At 44.8% G+C, this 18,139-nt stretch overlaps 1 long non-coding RNA gene across 3 annotated transcripts; it reads left to right on the top strand.

The window, feature by feature from the left end:
* Positions 1-959: 959 nt before the first annotated feature.
* On the top strand, positions 960-9,460 carry LOC127916327 (uncharacterized). 3 transcript variants are annotated; one of them, XR_008094379.1, is made up of 3 exons: positions 960-1,165; positions 1,359-1,475; positions 9,338-9,460. It is a non-coding gene; the product is annotated as an uncharacterized LOC127916327 (long non-coding RNA). The 3 variants fall into 3 exon arrangements; XR_008094401.1 differs by lacking the exon at positions 9,338-9,460 and adding an exon at positions 6,813-6,881; XR_008094390.1 differs by lacking the exon at positions 9,338-9,460 and adding an exon at positions 4,241-4,294.
* The last annotated feature ends 8,679 nt before the right edge of the window (positions 9,461-18,139 follow it).

The raw sequence follows: 18,139 nt of genomic DNA on the forward strand, positions 1-18,139 counted from the left end.
TTAGTACGAGGTAGAAATAGCAGGCTTGTCAAACAGGGAGAGATCAACAAGGAAACAAGAGCATTCATGTTATGCCCCGGGGAGTTGAACTACAAGCATGCGTGGCTTCTGCATTTGATTTGACAGTCAATGCCAATCACAAACTGCACCACTGTTCTGTACAAATTGAAGGACATCTTCCCAAGTCTAATACCCGCAGGAGATTAGGACCATGGCGTTCACTATATTTTGCAGGAGGTTTAATACACTTAATGTCTACTCTATGCAGGATGTTTAATACACTTAATTTAGACTGAATATGTTCTGCTGCGTTTTCTTCTCAAGACACAACACAGCATTCTATACATTTGTATTAGTGATTGGGAGATTGACCAAGACCATGGAATGGATTGTTCAACAAACGACCGTAAACCGACTTTCGAAACAGAATTGTCCCCAATCAATGTTCTCCAAGGACTATGTGTAGATACTGTGATACAAATACATGTTTTTTTATGTAAATTGGTTGTGTAGAATTAGCTCTTTGGTCCAAGCCAATGCTTCGCTAGTGACACTAAGCAGATATTGGCTGTGCTGGCTGGCTTCCCATATTTCTTTTTCGGGAAAAAAAGGGATGTGATGTGTTTAAGTAAAGTGCTCTATAGGCATCACTACAGACCCTGGTTCGATCCCGGGCTGTATCAAATCAAATCAAATTGTATTTGTCACATGCTGCTGAATACAAGCCCTTAACGAACAATGCATTAAGTTAAGGTAAAAAAAGGTGTTAATTAAGATAAAAATAGATAAGTTAAGGAAAAATATAAATTAATAGTAACAAATAATTAAACAGCAGCAGTAAAATAACAAGCGAGACTTTATACAGGGGGTACCGGTACAGAGTCAATGTGGAGGCTATATACAGGGGGTACCGGTACAGAGTCAATGTGGAGGCTATATACAAGGGGTACCGGTACAGAGTCAATGTGGAGGCTATATATAGGGGTACCAGTACAGAGTCAATGTGGAGGCTATATACAGGGGGTACCGGTACAGAGTCAATGTGGAGGCTATATACAGGGGGTACCGGTACAGAGTCAATGTGGAGGTTATATACAGGGGGTACCGGTACAGAGTCAATGTGGAGGCTATATACAGGGGGTACCGGTACAGAGTCAATGTGGAGGTTATATACAGGGGTACTGGTACAGAGTCAATGTGGAGGCTATATACAGGGGGTACCGGTACAGAGTTAATGTGGAGGCTATATACAGGGGGTACCGGTACAGAGTCAATGTGGAGGCTATATATAGGGGTACCAGTACAGAGTCAATGTGGAGGCTATATACAGGGGGTACCGGTACAGAGTCAATGTGGAGGCTATATACAGGGGGTACCGGTACAGAGTCAATGTGGAGGTTATATACAGGGGGTACCGGTACAGAGTCAATGTGGAGGCTATATACAGGGGGTACCGGTACAGAGTCAATGTGGAGGTTATATACAGGGGGTACTGGTACAGAGTCAATGTGGAGGCTATATACAGGGGGGTACCGATACAGAGTCAATGTGGAGGTTATATACAGGGTGTACCGGTACAGAGTCAATGTGGAGGCTATATACAGGGTGTACCAGTACAGAGTCAATGTGGAGGCTATATACAGGGGGTACCAGTACAGAGTCAATGTGGAGGTTATATACAGGGTGTACCAGTACAGAGTCAATGTGGAGGTTATATACAGGGTGTACCAGTACAGAGTCAATGTGGAGGCTATATACAGGGGGTACCGGTACAGAGTCAATGTGGAGGCTATATACAGGAGGTACCGGTACAGAGTCAATGTGGAGGCTATATACAGGGGGTACCGGTACAGAGTCAATGTGGAGGCTATATACAGGGGGTACCGGTACAGAGTCAATGTGGAGGCTATATACAGGGGGTACCGGTACAGAGTCAATGTGGAGGTTATATACAGAGTGTACTGGTACAGAGTCAATGTGGAGGCTATATACAGGGGTACCAGTACAGAGTCAATGTGGAGGCTATATAAAGGGGGTACCAGTACAGAGTCAATGTGGAGGCTATATACAGGAGGTACCGGTACAGAGTCAATGTGGAGGTTATATACAGGGGGTACCAGTACAGAGTCAATGTGGAGGTTATATACAGGGTGTACTGGTACAGAGTCAATGTGGAGGCTATATACAGGGGTACCAGTACAGAGTCAATGTGGAGGCTATATAAAGGGGGTACCAGTACAGAGTCAATGTGGAGGCTATATACAGGGGGTACTGGTACAGAGTCAATGTGGAGGCTATATACAGGGGGTACTGGTACAGAGTCAATGTGGAGGCTATATACAGGGGGTACTGGTACAGAGTCAATGTGGAGGCTATATACAGGGTGTACCGGTACAGAGTCAATGTGGAGGTTATATACAGGGGGTACCTGTACAGAGTCAATGTGGAGGTTATATACAGGGGGTACCTGTACAGAGTCAATGTGGAGGTTATATACAGGGTGTACTGGTACAGAGTCAATGTGGAGGTTATATACAGGGGGTACCAGTACAGAGTCAATGTGGAGGCTATATACAGGGGGTACCAGTACAGAGTCAATGTGGAGACTATATACAGGGGGTACCAGTACAGAGTCAATGTGGAGGCTATATACAGGGTGTACCGGTACAGAGTCAACGTGGAGGCTATATACAGGGTGTACCAGTACAGAGTCAAAGTGGAGGTTATATACAGGGGGTACCAGTACAGAGTCAATGTGGAGGCTATATACAGGGGGTACTGGTACAGAGTCAATGTGGAGGCTATATACAGGGTGTACCGGTACAGAGTCAATGTTGGGGTTATATACAGGGGGTACCGATACAGAGTCAATGTGGAGGCTATATACAGGGGGTACTGGTACAGAGTCAATGTGGAGGCTATATACAGGGGGGTACCGATACAGAGTCAATGTGGAGGCTATATACAGGGGGTTGCAGTACAGAGTCAATGTGGAGGCTATATACAGGGGGTACCAGTACAGAGTCAATGTGGAGGCTATTTACAGGGGGTACCAGTACAGAGTCAATGTGGAGGCTATATACAGGGGATACCGGTACAGAGTCAATGTGGAGTCTATATACAGGGGGTACAGGTACAGAGTCTATGTGGAGACTATATACAGGGGGTACCAGTACAGAGTCAATGTGGAGGCTATATACAGGGGGTACCGGTACAGAGTCAATGTGGAGTCTATATACAGGGGGTACAGGTACAGAGTCAATGTGGAGACTATATACAGGGTGTACCGGTACAGAGTCAATGTGGAGGTTATATACAGGGGGTACATGTACAGAGTCAATGTGGAGGTTATATACAGGGGGTACCAGTACAGAGTCAATGTGGAGGTTATATACAGGGTGTACTGGTACAGAGTCAATGTGGAGGTTATATACAGGGGGTACCAGTACAGAGTCAATGTGGAGGCTATATACAGGGGTACCAGTACAGAGTCAATGTGGAGACTATATACAGGGGTACCAGTACAGAGTCAATGTGGAGGCTATATACAGGGTGTACCGGTACAGAGTCAACGTGGAGGCTATATACATTGTGTACCAGTACAGAGTCAATGTGGAGGTTATATACAGGGGTACCAGTACAGAGTCAATGTGGAGGCTATATACAGGGGTACTGGTACAGAGTCAATGTGGAGGCTATATACAGGGTGTACCGGTACAGAGTCAATGTTGGGGTTATATACAGGGGTACCGATACAGAGTCAATGTGGAGGCTATATACAGGGGGTACTGGTACAGAGTCAATGTGGAGGCTATATACAGGGGGGTACCGATACAGAGTCAATGTGGAGGCTATATACAGGGGGTTGCAGTACAGAGTCAATGTGGAGGCTATATACAGGGGGTTGCAGTACAGAGTCAATGTGGAGGCTATATACAGGGGGTACCAGTACAGAGTCAATGTTGGGGTTATATACAGGGGGTACCGGTACAGAGTCAATGTGGAGGCTATATACAGGGGGTACCGGTACAGAGTCAATGTGGAGTCTATATACAGGGGGTACAGGTACAGAGTCAATGTGGAGACTATATACAGGGGGTACCAGTACAGAGTCAATGTGGAGGCTATATACAGGGGGTACCAGTACAGAGTCAATGTGGAGTCTATATACAGGGGGTACAGGTACAGAGTCAATGTGGAGACTATATACAGGGGGTACCGGTACAGAGTCAATGTGGAGGTTATATACAGGGGGTACCGGTACAGAGTCAATGTGGAGGCTATATACAGGGGGATACAGGTACAGAGTCAATGTGGAGGCTATATACAGGGGGTACCGGTACAGAGTCAATGTGGAGGCTATATACAGGGGGTACCGGTACAGAGTCAATGTGGAGGTTATATACAGGGGGTACCAGTACAGAGTCAATGTGGAGGCTATATACAGGGGGTACTGGTACAGAGTCAATGTGGAGGCTATATACAGGGTGTACCGGTACAGAGTCAATGTTGGGGTTATATACAGGGGGTACCGATACAGAGTCAATGTGGAGGCTATATACAGGGGGTACCGGTACAGAGTCAATGTGGAGGCTATATACAGGGGGGTACCGATACAGAGTCAATGTGGAGGCTATATACAGGGGGTTGCAGTACAGAGTCAATGTGGAGGCTATATACAGGGGGTACCAGTACAGAGTCAATGTGGAGGCTATTTACAGGGGGTACCAGTACAGAGTCAATGTGGAGGCTATATACAGGGGGTACCGGTACAGAGTCAATGTGGAGTCTATATACAGGGGGTACAGGTACAGAGTCTATGTGGAGACTATATACAGGGGGTACCAGTACAGAGTCAATGTGGAGGCTATATACAGGGGGTACCGGTACAGAGTCAATGTGGAGTCTATATACAGGGGGTACAGGTACAGAGTCAATGTGGAGACTATATACAGGGTGTACCGGTACAGAGTCAATGTGGAGGTTATATACAGGGGGTACCAGTACAGAGTCAATGTTGGGGTTATATACAGGGGGTACCGATACAGAGTCAATGTGGAGGCTATATACAGGGGGTACTGGTACAGAGTCAATGTGGAGGCTATATACAGGGGGGTAGCGATACAGAGTCAATGTGGAGGCTATATACAGGGGGTTGCAGTACAGAGTCAATGTGGAGGCTATATACAGGGGGTACCAGTACAGAGTCAATGTGGAGGCTATTTACAGGGGGTACCAGTACAGAGTCAATGTGGAGGCTATATACAGGGGGTACCGGTACAGAGTCAATGTGGAGTCTATATACAGGGGGTACAGGTACAGAGTCTATGTGGAGACTATATACAGGGGGTACCAGTACAGAGTCAATGTGGAGGCTATATACAGGGGGTACCGGTACAGAGTCAATGTGGAGTCTATATACAGGGGGTACAGGTACAGAGTCAATGTGGAGACTATATACAGGGGTACTGGTACAGAGTCAATGTGGAGGCTATATACAGGGGGTACCGATACAGAGTCAATGTGGAGGCTATATACAGGGGGTTGCAGTACAGAGTCAATGTGGAGGCTATATACAGGGGGTACCAGTACAGAGTCAATGTGGAGGCTATTTACAGGGGTACCAGTACAGAGTCAATGTGGAGGCTATATACAGGGGATACCGGTACAGAGTCAATGTGGAGTCTATATACAGGGGTACAGGTACAGAGTCTATGTGGAGACTATATACAGGGGTACCAGTACAGAGTCAATGTGGAGGCTATATACAGGGGTACCGGTACAGAGTCAATGTGGAGTCTATATACAGGGGTACAGGTACAGAGTCAATGTGGAGACTATATACAGGGTGTACCGGTACAGAGTCAATGTGGAGGTTATATACAGGGGGTACATGTACAGAGTCAATGTGGAGGTTATATACAGGGGGTACCAGTACAGAGTCAATGTGGAGGTTATATACAGGGTGTACTGGTACAGAGTCAATGTGGAGGTTATATACAGGGGGTACCAGTACAGAGTCAATGTGGAGGCTATATACAGGGGGTACCAGTACAGAGTCAATGTGGAGACTATATACAGGGGGTACCAGTACAGAGTCAATGTGGAGGCTATATACAGGGTGTACCGGTACAGAGTCAACGTGGAGGCTATATACATTGTGTACCAGTACAGAGTCAATGTGGAGGTTATATACAGGGGGTACCAGTACAGAGTCAATGTGGAGGCTATATACAGGGGGTACTGGTACAGAGTCAATGTGGAGGCTATATACAGGGTGTACCGGTACAGAGTCAATGTTGGGGTTATATACAGGGGGTACCGATACAGAGTCAATGTGGAGGCTATATACAGGGGGTACTGGTACAGAGTCAATGTGGAGGCTATATACAGGGGGGTACCGATACAGAGTCAATGTGGAGGCTATATACAGGGGGTTGCAGTACAGAGTCAATGTGGAGGCTATATACAGGGGGTTGCAGTACAGAGTCAATGTGGAGGCTATATACAGGGGGTACCAGTACAGAGTCAATGTGGAGGCTATTTACAGGGGGTACCAGTACAGAGTCAATGTGGAGGCTATATACAGGGGGTACCGGTACAGAGTCAATGTGGAGTCTATATACAGGGGGTACAGGTACAGAGTCAATGTGGAGACTATATACAGGGGGTACCAGTACAGAGTCAATGTGGAGGCTATATACAGGGGGTACCAGTACAGAGTCAATGTGGAGTCTATATACAGGGGGTACAGGTACAGAGTCAATGTGGAGACTATATACAGGGGGTACCGGTACAGAGTCAATGTGGAGGTTATATACAGGGGGTACCGGTACAGAGTCAATGTGGAGGCTATATACAGGGGATACAGGTACAGAGTCAATGTGGAGGCTATATACAGGGGTACCGGTACAGAGTCAATGTGGAGGCTATATACAGGGGGTACCGGTACAGAGTCAATGTGGAGGTTATATACAGGGGTACCAGTACAGAGTCAATGTGGAGGCTATATACAGGGGTACTGGTACAGAGTCAATGTGGAGGCTATATACAGGGTGTACCGGTACAGAGTCAATGTTGGGGTTATATACAGGGGGTACCGATACAGAGTCAATGTGGAGGCTATATACAGGGGGTACTGGTACAGAGTCAATGTGGAGGCTATATACAGGGGGGTACCGATACAGAGTCAATGTGGAGGCTATATACAGGGGGTTGCAGTACAGAGTCAATGTGGAGGCTATATACAGGGGGTACCAGTACAGAGTCAATGTGGAGGCTATTTACAGGGGGTACCAGTACAGAGTCAATGTGGAGGCTATATACAGGGGGTACCGGTACAGAGTCAATGTGGAGTCTATATACAGGGGGTACAGGTACAGAGTCTATGTGGAGACTATATACAGGGGGTACCAGTACAGAGTCAATGTGGAGGCTATATACAGGGGGTACCGGTACAGAGTCAATGTGGAGTCTATATACAGGGGTACAGGTACAGAGTCAATGTGGAGACTATATACAGGGTGTACCGGTACAGAGTCAATGTGGAGGTTATATACAGGGGGTACCAGTACAGAGTCAATGTTGGGGTTATATACAGGGGGTACCGATACAGAGTCAATGTGGAGGCTATATACAGGGGTACTGGTACAGAGTCAATGTGGAGGCTATATACAGGGGGTAGCGATACAGAGTCAATGTGGAGGCTATATACAGGGGGTTGCAGTACAGAGTCAATGTGGAGGCTATATACAGGGGTACCAGTACAGAGTCAATGTGGAGGCTATTTACAGGGGGTACCAGTACAGAGTCAATGTGGAGGCTATATACAGGGGTACCGGTACAGAGTCAATGTGGAGTCTATATACAGGGGTACAGGTACAGAGTCTATGTGGAGACTATATACAGGGGGTACCAGTACAGAGTCAATGTGGAGGCTATATACAGGGGGTACCGGTACAGAGTCAATGTGGAGTCTATATACAGGGGGTACAGGTACAGAGTCAATGTGGAGACTATATACAGGGTGTACCGGTACAGAGTCAATGTGGAGGTTATATACAGGGGGTACCTGTACAGAGTCAATGTGGAGGTTATATACAGGGGGTACCAGTACAGAGTCAATGTGGAGGTTATATACAGGGTGTACTGGTACAGAGTCAATGTGGAGGTTATATACAGGGGGTACCAGTACAGAGTCAATGTGGAGGCTATATACAGGGGGTACCAGTACAGAGTCAATATGGAGACTATATACAGGGGGTACCAGTACAGAGTCAATGTGGAGGCTATATACAGGGTGTACCGGTACAGAGTCAACGTGGAGGCTATATACAGGGTGTACCAGTACAGAGTCAATGTGGAGGTTATATACAGGGGGTACCAGTACAGAGTCAATGTGGAGGCTATATACAGGGGGTACTGGTACAGAGTCAATGTGGAGGCTATATACAGGGTGTACCGGTACAGAGTCAATGTTGGGGTTATATACAGGGGGTACCGATACAGAGTCAATGTGGAGGCTATATACAGGGGGTACTGGTACAGAGTCAATGTGGAGGCTATATACAGGGGGGTACCGATACAGAGTCAATGTGGAGGCTATATACAGGGGGTTGCAGTACAGAGTCAATGTGGAGGCTATATACAGGGGGTACCAGTACAGAGTCAATGTGGAGGCTATTTACAGGGGGTACCAGTACAGAGTCAATGTTGGGGTTATATACAGGGGGTACCGGTACAGAGTCAATGTGGAGGCTATATACAGGGGGTACCGGTACAGAGTCAATGTGGAGTCTATATACAGGGGGTACAGGTACAGAGTCAATGTGGAGACTATATACAGGGGTACCAGTACAGAGTCAATGTGGAGGCTATATACAGGGGTACCAGTACAGAGTCAATGTGGAGTCTATATACAGGGGTACAGGTACAGAGTCAATGTGGAGACTATATACAGGGGGTACCGGTACAGAGTCAATGTGGAGGTTATATACAGGGGTACCGGTACAGAGTCAATGTGGAGGCTATATACAGGGGGATACAGGTACAGAGTCAATGTGGAGGCTATATACAGGGGGTACCGGTACAGAGTCAATGTGGAGGCTATATACAGGGGGTACCGGTACAGAGTCAATGTGGAGGTTATATACAGGGGTACCAGTACAGAGTCAATGTGGAGGCTATATACAGGGGGTACTGGTACAGAGTCAATGTGGAGGCTATATACAGGGTGTACCGGTACAGAGTCAATGTTGGGGTTATATACAGGGGGTACCGATACAGAGTCAATGTGGAGGCTATATACAGGGGGTACCGGTACAGAGTCAATGTGGAGGCTATATACAGGGGGTACCGGTACAGAGTCAATGTGGAGGTTATATACAGGGGGTACCAGTACAGAGTCAATGTGGAGGCTATATACAGGGGGTACTGGTACAGAGTCAATGTGGAGGCTATATACAGGGTGTACCGGTACAGAGTCAATGTTGGGGTTATATACAGGGGGTACCGATACAGAGTCAATGTGGAGGCTATATACAGGGGGTACTGGTACAGAGTCAATGTGGAGGCTATATACAGGGGGGGTACCGATACAGAGTCAATGTGGAGGCTATATACAGGGGGTTGCAGTACAGAGTCAATGTGGAGGCTATATACAGGGGGTACCAGTACAGAGTCAATGTGGAGGCTATTTACAGGGGGTACCAGTACAGAGTCAATGTGGAGGCTATATACAGGGGGTACCAGTACAGAGTCAATGTGGAGTCTATATACAGGGGGTACAGGTACAGAGTCAATGTGGAGACTATATACAGGGGGTACTGGTACAGAGTCAATGTGGAGGTTATATACAGGGGGTACCGGTACAGAGTCAATGTGGAGGCTATATACAGGGGGATACAGGTACAGAGTCAATGTGGAGGCTATATACAGGGGGTACCGGTACAGAGTCAATGTGGAGGCTATATACAGGGGGTACCGGTACAGAGTCAATGCGCGGGGGCACCGGTTAGTTGAGGTAATTGAGGTAATATGTACATGTAGGGTAGAGTAGAAATGACTATGCATAGATAATAAACAGAGAGAAGCAGCGTAAAAGAGAGGACTGGGTAGCCCTTTGATTAGCTGTTCAGGAGCTGTTCACAACAGGCCGGGAACGGGAGTCCCATAGGGAGGCACACGATGGGTCCAGCATCGTCCTGGTCAGGGGGAGGGTTTAACCGGGGTAGGCCCTCATTGTAAATATTGACTTGCCTAGTTAAATAAAGGTCTCAATAAAATAAATACAAATTATAAGTGCCAGGATGAGACCACGTTAAATGCAACTGAGTGTTAATGGAACCCAAAGATTGGACCATTGGCCTGTGCAATATTTCTTTTAGAATGGTCTCTCGTCTTGATCGGATGCAACATCAATGGGATCCATGTGTTCGTTAAGAAAGGCATTGCTCTACACCTATAATCTCACATATGCGGCTTGTCCCGAACAGTACTCTATTCCCCTATGCAGTGCACTACCTTTGACGAGGGCCCCCACTAGACAGGTAAAATGGCACCATTTGGGACATGGCCCAGGAGTCGTTGTGGAGGAGACGAGACAGGTTAGCCTCCCCAAGGGATCAACAAACTCCACGGTTGCCCTGGTGACAGATGAGACAGCATTCCCTCTGCAACATAAACATGATTTAATATCACAGCTGTTCAACTCTCTAACACCTCTTCCTCATTCTCCTTATTAGATACTTATGCCCAGGGAGGCCTACAGTACAATGTGCCTGGCAAAGCTCCTAGCTACTTCTCAGGAAATGATTACTAACATGCTATGCATCCCGAATGGTACACTATATTTCATATGGGGCTGTGGTGAAAGGTAGTGCACTATATGTCCTAGAGGGACCACGGTGTCATTTGGGATACAACTGAATATCTAGACTGGAATTAAACCCCCAAATAATCTTTAGTACGCAAGAAATGTAAATGAAAGGGATTCAATGTAAACTCATCATTATAATTTAGTTGGCCATGCCCTCTCTGTATTTAACCTGCTCTGAGACATGATGCCATGCCCTCTCTGTATTTAATCTGCTCTGAGACATGATGCCATATAAGGGTGTATTTAATCTGGTCTGAGACATGATGCCATATAAGGGTGTATTTAATCTGCTCTGAGACATGATGCCATATAAGGGTGTATTTAACCTGCTCTGAGACATGATGCCATATAAGGGTGTATTTAATCCTGGTCTGAGACATGATGCCATATAAGGGTGTATTTAATCTGCCCTGAAACATGATGCCATATGAGGGTGTATTTAATCTGGTCTGAGACATGATGCCATATGAGGGTGTATTTAATCTGGTCTGAGACATGATGCCATATAAGGGTGTATTTAATCTGGTCTGAGACATGATGCCATATAAGGGTGTATTTAATCTGGTCTGAGACATGATGCCATATAAGGGTGTATTTAATCTGCCCTGAAACATGATGCCATATAAGGGTGTATTTAATCTGGTCTGAGACATGATGCCATATAAGGGTGTATTTAATCCTGGTCTGAGACATGATGCCATATAAGGGTGTATTTAACCTGCTCTGAGACATGATGCCATATAAGGGTGTATTTAACCTGCTCTGAGACATGATGCCTTATAAGGGTGTATTTAACCTGCTCTGAGACATGATGCCATATGAGGGTGTATTTAACCTGATCTGAGACATGATGCCATATGAGGGTGTATTTAACCTGATCTGAGACATGATGCCATATAAGGGTGTATTTAACCTGCTCTGAGACATGATGCCATATAAGGGTGTATTTAACCTGCTCTGCGACATGATGCCATATAAGGGTGTATTTAACCTGCTCTGAGACATGATGCCATATGAGGGTGTATTTAATCTGGTCTGAGACATGATGCCATATAAGGGTGTATTTAACCTGCTCTGAGACATGATGCCATATAAGGGTGTACTTAATCCTGGTCTGAGACATGATGCCATATAAGGGTGTACTTAATCCTGGTCTGAGACATGATGCCATATAAGGGTGTATTTAATCTGGTCTGAGACATGATGCCATATAAGGGTGTATTTAATCTGCTCTGAGACATGATGCCATATGAGGGTGTATTTAATCTGCTCTGAGACATGATGCCATATAAGGGTGTATTTAATCTGCTCTGAGACATGATGCCATATAAGGGTGTATTTAATCCTGGTCTGAGACATGATGCCATATAAGGGTGTATTTAACCTGCTCTGAGACATGATGCCATATGAGGGTGTATTTAATCTGGTCTGAGACATGATCCCATATAAGGGTGTATTTAATCTGGTCTGAGACATGATGCCATATAAGGGTGTATTTAATCTGGTCTGAGACATGATGCCATATAAGGGTGTATTTAATCTGGTCTGAGACATGATGCCATATAAGGGTGTATTTAATCTGGTCTGAGACATGATGCCATATGAGGGTGTTTAATGTTTGTTTAGTTTCTGTTCTCTCAGGCTATTACTTTGTGAGTTGCCCACTCGGCCACGTGTTTACTTTCCAGGTGAACCAGTGGAACTATGAGAGTGCAGGGATAATAACAGGGCTCCACACACACGAAGGCACACAAACACAGAATGGATGGAGGCCTGTGAGTCTACACTAATACAATCAGAATGGTAGAAACAGCAGGAGCAGACACACTGTAGACCCATACACCACAGACGTGAGATACTCTGAGCTTCTCTCCACCACAGAGCCCCCCCCCCCCTCTCTTTGATTCTGAAGCACCAGACAGAGAGGAGAGAACATGTTTCATGTTGTGATCAGAGATGACCCACTCCCTGTAGGTCTTCTCTCCGTAGATAGCCATTTCTTGACTGGACACAGAGAACAGATGTTCACCTCACATATATAGTTTACAGATAGAAAATTAATAGTCTGTAATTCAATACATGATTTAATCTTTGACAGATTAATATAGAATGAAATTTCTCTGAGGAGATTTAGGTAGCCATTTTGAAATACTCCAAGTAGTTGAGTGTATATGTGTTTTCCATAGATATTGGACTAGTTGAATGACAATTCACACTAGTAAAATCATATGGTGCACTCGGAAAGCAGACCCCTTGACTTTTTCCACGTTTTGCTACGTTTATACCCTTATTCTAATATTTATTAAATAGGTGTTTATCGCATTTACAAAAGTATTCAGACCATTTACTCAGTATTTTGTTGAAGCACCGATCACAGCCTCGAGTCTTCTTGGGTATGACGCTACAAGCTTGGCACACTTGTATTTGGAGAGTTTCTCACATTCTTCTCTGCAGATGCTCTCAAGTTCTGTCAGGTTGGATGGGGAGCATCGCCGCACAGCTATTTTCAGGTCTCTCCAGAGATGTTCGATCTGGTTCAAGTCCGGGCTCTGGCTGGGCCACACAAGGACTTTCAGAGACTTGTCCCGAAGCCACTCCTGCGTTGTCTTGACTGTGGTCATTGACCTGTTGGAAGGTAAACCTTTACGCTAGTCTGAGGTCCAGAGCGCTCTAGAGCAGGTTTTCATCAAGGATCTCTCTGTACTTTGCTTCGTTCATCTTTCCCTCGATCCTGTCTATTCTCTCAGTCCCTGCCACTGAAAAACATCCCCACAGCATGATGCTGCCACCATCATGTTTCACTGTACTGTGGTTCTTCCTTTAAAAGTTTTGAGCTTATGCTGTGGTAGATTGTGGTAAATTGCTCAAGTCTGGCAACAATGGCTGACACTTAAATAACGTGCCATACAATTCTGCAGCACCCTGCAATCTGTTGTGCAGTACGCTGCAACTTTTATGGGAAGAATCACTGTAGGGATGGTGCCAGGTTTCCTCCAGACGTGATGCTTGGCATTCAGGCCAAAGTGTTCAATCTTGGTTTTATCAGACCAGATAATCTTGTTTTTCATGGTCTAATAGTCTCTAGGTGCCTTTTGGCAAACTCCAAGCAGGCTGTCATGTGCCTTTTACTGAGGAGTGGCGTCCGTCTGGCCACTTTACCATAAAGGTCTGATTGGTGAAGTGCTGCAGAGAAGGTTGTCCTTCTGAAAGGTTTTCCCATCTCCACAAGGAAACCCTGGAGCTCAGTCATAGTGACCATTGGGTTCTTGGTCACCTTCCTGACCAAGGCCCTTCTCCCCAGATTGCTCAGTTTGGCCGGGCAGCCAGCTCGAGGAAGATTCACTTGGTGTTTCCAAACTTCTTCCATTTAAGAATGGAGGCTACTGTGTTCTTGGGGACCTTCAATGCTGCAGAATGTTTTTGGTACCCTTCCCCATATCTGTGCCTCGACACAGTTCTGTCTCGGAGCTCTACTGACAATTCCTTGAACTTCATGTCTTGGTTTTTGCTCTGACATGCATTGTCAACTGTGGGACCTTATATAGACAGGTGTGTGTGCCTGTCCAAATCATGTCCAATCAATTGAATGTACCACAGGTGGACTCCAATCAAGTGGTAGAAACATCTCAAGGATGATCAATGGAAACAGGATGCACCTGAGCTCAATTTCAAGTCCCATATCAAAGGGTATGAATACTCACAGTATGTAAATCAGGTATTCAAGTTCTTTATTTTGAACAAAAGTGGAGAAAACAAATCTGAAAACATGTTTTCACTTTGTATTGTGTGTGGATTTATGAGGAAAACATTTATTGAAGCAATTTCAAAATAAAGCTGTAACTTCAGAAAAAGTTGGAGAAAGTCAAGGGGTCTGAATACTTTCCGAATGCACTGTACATACGAGACAGTTGGAATATTGAGTGAATGATTGAGTAAACACTCTGTGTAGCATTATGATAGGAGCCAAACCCCCCCCCAATGTGAATAATATCAAGCCAATCATTTGCATGCTGATGTATTTACATATTTCATTTCCATTATAAGTAGGGATAATATGGGATTTAGCCCTGGGCCAAACAGAGTCAACCTTGCAGGCTTTTACTGACAATGTCACCATGAGACCAGTGAGACCAGGCATGCTTCAGGCATGGAAAACTCTCAAGGACTTGGATTGGCTTTGGAGTTTGTATTAAATCCATCAATTGTTATCGTGCTAAACACGTACAATCAAAATGAAAAGTAGGAAAGTGTCCCGAAATGTGTTTTGCAAAAGTAAAAAAAATAAGTAAAAAAAAGTTGAACTAAAAGATATCAACATTTTTATCTTTAGTACGATCCCCATTAGCTGATGCCACGATGACGGCTAATCTTCCTGTGGTCACACAACAAAAAAGACGTTACAGATCCTACAACTGCTAGGAAAAGTGAAATCCACATAATCGTTTTCTTTTGACATTTTGACAAGACAAAATGTCAAACGCATGTCCAATTATATGGATTTCACTTTTCCTAGCAATTGTAGGATCTGTAACGTCTTGTTTGTTGTGCGACCACAGGAAGATTAGCCGTCATCGTGGCATCAGCTAATGGGGATCGTACTTTTTTTTTTACTTTTGCAAAACACATTTCAGGACACTTTCCTACTTTTCATTTTGATTGTACGTGTTTAGCACGATAACAATTGATGGATACTCGCCTGTTTAAATAAATGGTGTCTCAACTCTGCTTTCTGTTCCCTAATGACCAGCCTCACAGTTGAGTTCAATGTTTTGAATAGGACATTTTGTTGAAAGATATGTAACTCCTCCCTACCCTCATCACTGCCTCTTTTGTTTTCTAGGTCAGTGATGGTCATGGAACTGCAGGTATGCACGTTTTTGTTCTACCCAAGCTGGACCTGCCCTAGAAACACTGTAATAGCTCTCAAAAATGCCCCTTGTCTACAGTATTTGGAGCTATTTTTTTGATAACTCAATATGATGGTCAGACAGGAATATATATCAAATAAAGTACTCTTCTTTTTTCCCAATCAGACAAAGCAGAAAAGGTGTGAATTGTGCGTCTCTCTTCCAGGTACAGTAAGATTGTTTGCAATGCTAATAAGAACCACGGAATGAATCCAATTTGATTTTGTTCCAGGGAAATGTTTCATTTAAAACTGTAGGGGAAGTCAGAAAGTCTTGCAAGCCCCTAGGCTACTTCACTCAGGGGTACATCCCTATGGCCCGGTAGTGGACTAATCTTCATGTATCACTTTATTAACCAGGAAACATGAAATGCACCAAACAACAACAGAACATTCATTCCCTATGGGAGTTGTTGAATACAACTATAATGATTGCTAGATGGATAAAGCTGCAAAAAAGACAAAGGTTTATGTGTACAGAGTGGAAGGCATTAGATTTTTGTCTTCTGGCTCCCACTCAAATGTGTGAAGCTTCCCGTGTCACAGTGCAAGCCGTGCAGAACTTGCAGTTTCTTCTAAAAAAAAAATGTATCTCGGTCACCATAAGCTAGACTGCCAGCCAGGGTTGCTCCTGTTCCTTGCCTCAGTGTTAAATTGTATTTTTTAGAATTCCAATCCACACAAAGAATCAATGTGGCTGTAAACATGTTTTTCAAGTGTTATGACATTGATTAAATTTAAAGCTTTTACTTCCTCTTCTACCGGGGACTTTAGCTCAGCGATTGCTCCACTGTGTCATTATGAAAGCGCTTAAAGGCGTTTATAAATGCCTGTTAAACATTGATTCATATTGGTAGGGAGACAGACAGAAGTGCAACTCAAGGTAATGTCATGGAGATTGTTCTGCTAGTGACTCACCATACCTCTTAGCTGGATATATATGTCTGGGGCACACATTCAATATCATAGTGTGAAGAAAACCCTTACTATTGTCTCTCTCTCTGGCCCTGGGACTTAAAGACACATTTTGTAAAAGCTGAGGTAGGCTACCAACCCCTGACGTCAGCCTGAGTCTGTCCTGCTGCAGAAGACCACTTCACACCTATGCACCAGATGTCCAGGCGCAAGAGTCAGCTGATCCGGTCAGTCAATCAGTGGTTGGACACCCCAGTCTGTCCCTAAACTCTTCAGTTGTTTCCATGATGGCAGGTTGAAACAAACTGCAGGTTAGAGTTAGGGTTTATTTTGTAATACATTTGCTAACGTTTATAAAAACCTGTTTTTCGCTTTGTCATTATGGGGTATTGTGTTTAAAATCGATTAAGAAAAAATAAGAATTTAATTGAGTTTAGAATAAGGCTTTTAACGTGGAGGAGGAGACTATGTGGAGGCACATAGAGCCATGACTACATGGAACTCTATTCCACAGTACTACATTAGAGCCATGACTACATGGAACTCTATTCCACAGTACTACATTAGAGCCATGACTACAAGGAACTATATTCCACAGTACTACATTGGAGCCATGACTACATGGAACTGTATTCCACAGTACTACATTAGAGCCATGACTACATGGAACTCTATTCCAAATCAGGTAACTGAATCAGTAATCAAATCAGATTTTTAAAAACAAATACAAATGCACCTTATGGAACAGCGAGGACTGTGAAGAGACACACACAGGCACAGACAAACACACAAACACACACACACGTTGTATTGTAAATATGGGGTGGTGGAGTGGTGGCCTGAGGGAACACATTTAATGTTTTTATGAAAAGTGTTATTAAATGTAAAGTCATGTAATAGTTTACATTTTATATACAGTAACTGCCTTAATGTTGCTGGACCCCAGGAAGAGTAGCTGCTGCCTTGGCAGGAACTAATGGGGATCCCTAATAAACCCCAGGAAGAGTAGCTGCTGCCTTGGCAGGAACTAATGGGGATCCTTAATAAACCCCAGGAAGAGTAGCTGCTGCCTTGGCAGGAACTAATGACGATCCTTAATAAACCCCAGGAAGAGTAGCTGCTGCCTTGGCAGGAACTAATGGGGATCCCTAATAAACCCCAGGAAGAGTAGCTGCTGCCTTGGCAGGAACTAATGGGGATCCCTAATAAACCCCAGGAAGAGTAGCTGCTGCCTTGGCAGGAACTAATGGGGATCCCTAATAAACCCCAGGAAGAGTAGCTGCTGCCTTGGCAGGAACTAATGGGGATCCATAATAAACCCCAGGAAGAGTAGCTGCTGCCTTGGCAGGAACTAATGGGGATCCCTAATAAACCCCAGGAAGAGTAGCTGCTGCCTTGGTAGGAACTAATGGGGATCCATAATACACACACGAGGCAGAGTT

This window comes from Oncorhynchus keta, chromosome 4 (genome assembly GCF_023373465.1).
Source record: "Oncorhynchus keta strain PuntledgeMale-10-30-2019 chromosome 4, Oket_V2, whole genome shotgun sequence".
NCBI lineage: Eukaryota > Metazoa > Chordata > Actinopteri > Salmoniformes > Salmonidae > Oncorhynchus > Oncorhynchus keta.